The 6,010-nt window shown below is 36.3% G+C and overlaps 1 pseudogene across 1 annotated transcript in view; it reads left to right on the top strand.

Annotated features, from left to right (window-relative positions):
• The first annotated feature begins 2,808 nt into the window (after positions 1-2,808).
• The window catches only part of LOC144010921 (apolipoprotein B-100-like), a 45,893-nt pseudogene continuing 42,691 nt past the window's right edge, over positions 2,809-6,010 (top strand). Inside the window, exons 1-5 of the transcript XR_013281389.1 lie at positions 2,809-3,476; positions 3,609-3,653; positions 3,886-3,998; positions 4,087-4,232; positions 4,441-4,588. The product of XR_013281389.1 is annotated as an apolipoprotein B-100-like (transcript). The remainder of the gene's footprint in view (positions 3,477-3,608; positions 3,654-3,885; positions 3,999-4,086; positions 4,233-4,440; positions 4,589-6,010) is intronic.

Genomic DNA, 6,010 nt, shown 5'->3' with positions numbered 1-6,010 from the left:
GGGACATCACCAAGAAAATTGTTGGTAACATCCTACACCGTATTGGACTGACTGGAGAGGCCTGCGATGGGGAACCTCGTGTTCATGGGCCATACAGTCATGTTTTCATTTACTGTTGTGCAACTCAACTCGGTCAGATTAGGTTATCTCGAATGCAACTCTTCCAATCCTGCTCAAACAGCCTTTACTGGCTTTTCAAAGTCGGGGAGAGGTGAGTCAACAGTATGGATTGACAGGTTATGTTGCTTTTGCCTCTCGGCAACAAACGCTCACTCACTCCTGCTTAGTCATCATTGGTCTTAAAGCGAAACACTTTAGAAAATATTTTCAGTCTGATGAGGTGCAGATATACGACCATAACAATGCACATACAGAATTGTTAAAATAATAATTGGTTGACAGTCTCAATCAATTCCAAACTGAACAGTTGTGCATGGTTGTAGATGGTCTTGTGGTGTTGAGAATGTCACAAAACTTCTTACATGACTGGAAAACGTAATTTAATCAATTCTGTTTACGAGCATTGTTTCATGTGATTTGCTGTCAACACAAAAGATCAATTGTAAATTCAAATAAAAAAGCTCATCAACTAATAAATGTTGTTTTATGTTGGTAATTTTGGACCTTTACACTTATTTGTTTGGAATAAAAACACAATTGGTAAGACTGTAATGCTCACATGAAACTTCATAATTACATAAAGGTGCCTCTCAATAAATTTGAATGTTGTAGAAAACTTTATTTGGACAATTCTATTCAAAGTAAAACCCATACACAATCAATTAAACACAGTTACAACCCCTAACTTAATTAATTAAAGCAGTATGTTGTCAGGCACGGTGTTTTAGTTTTGTTGTTTATAATATGTGTTTTGCTTGGTTAGGTGTCACTTGTCATGTGTCCGTGTTGTCATTGTGCTCGTCATCACGGTCCACCTGTGTCTTCCAATCAGCACCCTTTGCCACTTTCTGTCCAGGTGTTTGTCATTGTCTGGTTAGTTTGTTTCTATTTAGTTCCCTCCTTCCCTGCAGTCTTTGTTGGATCATTCGTTTGGTCAGTTGTCCTGTCTCTGTCCTAGTCAGCTTCGTATGTTTCCTTTCTTTGTACGGATCTGCTTTTAAGTTGAATAGTTGTGACTCCAAGTTTCTTGTTTGGTTTTTTTTTTTTTTTTTTTTGGGACATCCTGCCTCCCTACTTCCTGCTTTTGGATCCTCAACTCTCCAAACACGACACACAGCAGATGAGTCAACTTTTCTCCATCAGTGTGATTCATATGGTTTGGACAAAAGATCAAAGGTTGATTGTTGTAGATGTTTTAAAGCAGGGGTGTCCAAACTTTTTCATTTGAGGGCCACATACAGAAAATCAGAAGGACGCAAGGGCCACATAATGTTATGAAGAGAAATTGTTTAGTCTTAAAAAGTGTACAAATAATTTATTTGTGTTTTTGCATATTTAGAAAAATGCTACAGTATAGAAACCAATTTATTTGTAATAATGGCAGTAAGGTTATTATAGTTTTGGAATTTTTCATTTTAGTTAGTTTTTATTAGTTTTCAGTTGGCTTCTGTTAATTTTTTATTAGTTCTTTTAAAAAATGCTTAGTTTTACTTTAGTTTGTTAGTTTCAGTATTAGTTTTTTTTTGTTTTTGTCTTTGTTCTTTTGTTTTTTAAATGTGTATTACTTGTACACAATATTTAAAAAAAAAAAAAAAAAAACACCATGGGCGCAACATCATCTGAACGTGTTTTCCTATTGGCTGATGCTAGATGAGGCCACTTTTGTGTGACATACTTTCAAACGTCATTATTCCAGTTTATATCAAAATAAATCTACTAAAAATCACATCTAAAATCATCCCCAAAGGCTCATGCAATAAATTAATTACCAAAGACTAAAACAATGGACATTTTGCTATAATTAGTTAGTTGTAGTTAGTTTTGCAAACATAAAATGTAGTTTCAGTTAGTTTTCATTTTTCAAAAAGCATTTTCGTTTTTATTTTTTTTCGGTAACAATATTGTTTTTTGAATTTTAGTTAATTTTTTCATTAGTTTTAGTTAACTTAAATAACCTTTTAATGGCACCTGTTTTTCGATACCTTCCCTTCTTACTTTGATCATCTTCAAACATTTTTATTTTATTTGAACTGAGTCAAATGCCATTTTTAGCATACGTCACGGGCCACTGAAAAATGGACGGCGGGCCGCAAATGGCCCCTGGGCCGTAGTTTGGACACCACTGTTTTTTTAGCAATGTTTCTCATGAAGTGTGATACTACTGGTATGCAGGATACCTCTAGTGGTATGTGAAAGAACTGCCTAATACAGTTCAGTTGTATTTAACTGTTTTGGACAATACATGGTGTTTAATCTTGAACAACTGTTTGTTTTGGGGGGAAAAATAGGTGCAATTTCTGTTTTGGTGCAGTACATTGTAACGGAAAACTTTCAAGTATGTGTTTTTACAGTGTTAATGTTCAAAGTGCATAAAGTTACAGTGGCTTGCAATACTATTAAATGCCAGTCAAAAGAGTTTATATTGGGGATGTTTGATACCACTTTTTTTCAGACCGATACTCAGATCCTCAGTACTCACCGATACCAACCGCCGATACCAGTGGTACATTTTGACAAATTAAAAAAAATCACTAAAAGATATTTTTAAACAAATCTATTTCCTTTAATTTTAACAAAAAAAAAAGTCACTCTTCAATAGTCTTAACGCTCGAAATAAAACACAAAAGTGGTCTTTTTTTTTTTTTTAGTTTAAGATTCACAATTTATGAATTATTATTATCAAAGTATTTCCAAACCGGTGAAGTTTTGGTGAAAAACTGCTGCAAGCTAGCGCCAGTTACAGGCAAGGAGGACTCACTTAACGTCTTCCCCATCTGCCATCGGTCGCTTGTACTCGTCTGCGTCACGAGTACTTGAAAAAAGGCTGGTATCGGCCCGATACCAGGTATCGGTATCGGCCCGATACCGATACCTGGTATCGGTACTCGCCCATCCCTAGTTTATATATTGTATTTTCTTATGTGATTTGAATGGAGAAGTGTCACCACACTAAACAGAAAACTTGCTAACTTATTATGAAGACTACAACTACATCATTTATGTACAGCAACCTTTCTACTAGTATCAAGAATCAGCCTTGCTGTCCCCTCAACTTAAGTACCAAATCAGAATATTCAGCATGATCACAGTGACTCCCACCCAGTGCTGACATCATGTCTTAGTTTGTTTTACCTTTGGCCTGCCACAAGGACTGCTCAGACTTTGGAACCAGAGCAACACATTTGCAGGTCACATCCAGTAAGACGGTCGACGTATAAAAGCTTTAGATTTAAGGACAAGGTTTAGTCTTCAGTGAAAGAGGACTCTGATCGTCACAAGGCTTCCAGGTGCCGAGCCCAACATGGGACGTACCAGGATCTGCCTTCTGTTGCTACTTGGCGCCTGCGCCCTAGCCCGTAAGTACTATTAGGTTTGAAGACATTTTAATGTGTTTAATGTATTTTAATTTTCATTTCTGTTGTGGAAATCGTATTGTCATCCTCAACTTAAGTAAATGAATTATTTTTTTTTGTCATTATTCATTTCAGAACAAGATGTAGGAAGTGTGGCTGAACAATCACCAACATGCTTTTGTAAGTTTTTTTTTTTATTTTTTTTTTTATGATGTTGATAAATTAGCACATTAACACATTCACTGCCATAGACGGCTTTAGACATCAAAGATTCATTTTTTTTTCTGCACTGGCAGTGAATGAGTTAAGGTCAATTTTGATACAGGTGTTATTCGAGCTCATGTGTTGCTCTGATTTAATTTATAAAACCTAAAAAGGTGCTCAAGTCTAACAGATCTTTAAAACATTTCAGTGGCTAAAAGGTTTAAGAACTTCAGGCGATTCGTGTACAACTATGAGGCTGAGGCCTTCAATGGCGTTCCCGGTGCCACCAACAACAAAAGTGGCCCTAAAGTCTCCTGTCAAGTACGTCTCACGGCCTAAACCACCAATAGTCTGTCCTGAACCTGAGGAAAAGAAAATGTGACGAAACGGTGGCTTGTATTCTACGCAGGTTGAGCTTGAAGTCCCTCAAACCTGCAGCTTCGTCTTGCGCACCACAAAATGCTCTCTGAGCGAGATCTTTGCTGTGGATGACGATGGGAACGCGCTGTACCGCCCCACTGCCGGAGATCAGGCCTTCAAAGCCGCCATGGCCAAGTAAGACTACCTGCCCATCTTCACAGTTGACTTTTTAAACCAAAGATTATTTTATCCATGGAACACATGAATTTACATGACCCTAATTTAGCATCATTACATTTTTTTTTTTAATTTCTACTTCTACAGACTTCCTTTTAAAGGTCCTATATGAATAAAATTCTGATTTATTTCTACTATTTTTAATGTTTGTAACTGATGTCATCAGGAGTCCACTGAAGGTCACAGTTGAGGGAAACACTGAAGTGAAACTCTTCCCCGAGGAGGACGAACCGGTTAACATCTTAAACATCAAGAGAGGAATTGTGTCGTCTCTCCTTGTTCCCGTAATGGAAAACGATGGTAACAACAAAATGGTGAGAAGGCCTGTTTTTGTCTTTATTTTGGAAACAGAGCGTGATATTATTTGTGGCAAAGAGTCATCCAACGATAAACACATTGCGCAATGACTACATAATCTGGAACAGTCATAGCTGATAAACGCACATGGGTCACTTCGTGTTCCCACGTCACCCAGCGGGGGCAAAGTCCTAGATACGTTTATCTCATCCAGGGCATCACCTGCTCATATAATGGGTTTTAATCTGACCTATTGATTTGGCAATCTGATTTGAGTAGAATTAGAAAACATGTTTACCATTCCAGTTATTAAAATTGACTGGATTGGCTTCCACTGCATAGTCTATGGAATGTTTTGAATCACATACACAACAATAATATTATATTTTATTTATTTATTTATTCATTCATAGGGGTGTTAAAAAAAATCGATTCAGCGATATATCGCGATACTACATCGCGCGATTCTCGAATCGATTCAATAAAAAAAAAATCTTTTTTTTTTTTTTTTTTTTTTTTTTTTTTTTTTTTTTTTTTTTTTTTTTTTTTTTTTTATAAAGAGCTCAGAATTGTTCATTCGGTAGTCTTACCGATTCAACGTCTTATCATCATTGCCTTTTTTGTGTGTGTGTGAGTGTGTGTGTGTGTGTGTGAATCGATATTTAAACTTCCATTTTTAATGGAAAAATATTCAAGAAAACGTCTGACTTCGGGTTAGGATTCACACCTTGAGCATGGAAGTATGTTATATGAACGGAACATTAAGCCTTAATATTTTATTTTAATGCTGTTCAAACATGAAACAGATTACAACCTCTATAAGACTGAAATTTCAGATAAATAAATAATACATTTTCATATAAATCTTACACTCTACAAGCTTACTGATTAGTATTTTCTAAATTTGAATGAAAAAAATCGCAACAATCGACTTATAAATTCGTATCGGGATTAATCGGTATCGAATCGTGACCTGTGAATCGTGATACGAATCGAATCGTCAGGTACTAGGCAATTCACACGCCTATTCATTCATTAGTTTTCAGAAAAAAATGCGGCGAACACCATTTAACGGACACCCACAAATGAGAGATCAAAAAATACATCTAGGCCACACTCGGATCAGAACTACATTTCCCAGAGCAAATTTCCTAAAACTACAGATAAACTACCACTTAAAGTGAATTCCGTCAAAATAAGTCCTTTTGTACGGGGAATGCTGCTCTGGCTAAACAAAGGAAAGTCAGAGCAATTTGGTTTGGAGTGAATCTCCTCAGTAAATTGGATTTTTTTCAAATGCCCAGTCATTGTGTCACTTGGAGCCATAAAGGTGTAGCTTATCAACATCAGCCTCCTGTCACATAATACCCACTTGAAATATTATTTGGTCTAATTTGGTTTTTCAGCACTCTAGGAGCTTGAAAACCATACATTATAGC

Source organism: Festucalex cinctus, chromosome 21 (assembly GCF_051991245.1).
Source record: "Festucalex cinctus isolate MCC-2025b chromosome 21, RoL_Fcin_1.0, whole genome shotgun sequence".
Taxonomy (NCBI): domain Eukaryota; kingdom Metazoa; phylum Chordata; class Actinopteri; order Syngnathiformes; family Syngnathidae; genus Festucalex; species Festucalex cinctus.
This window is presented reverse-complemented; position numbering and strand designations above follow the sequence as displayed.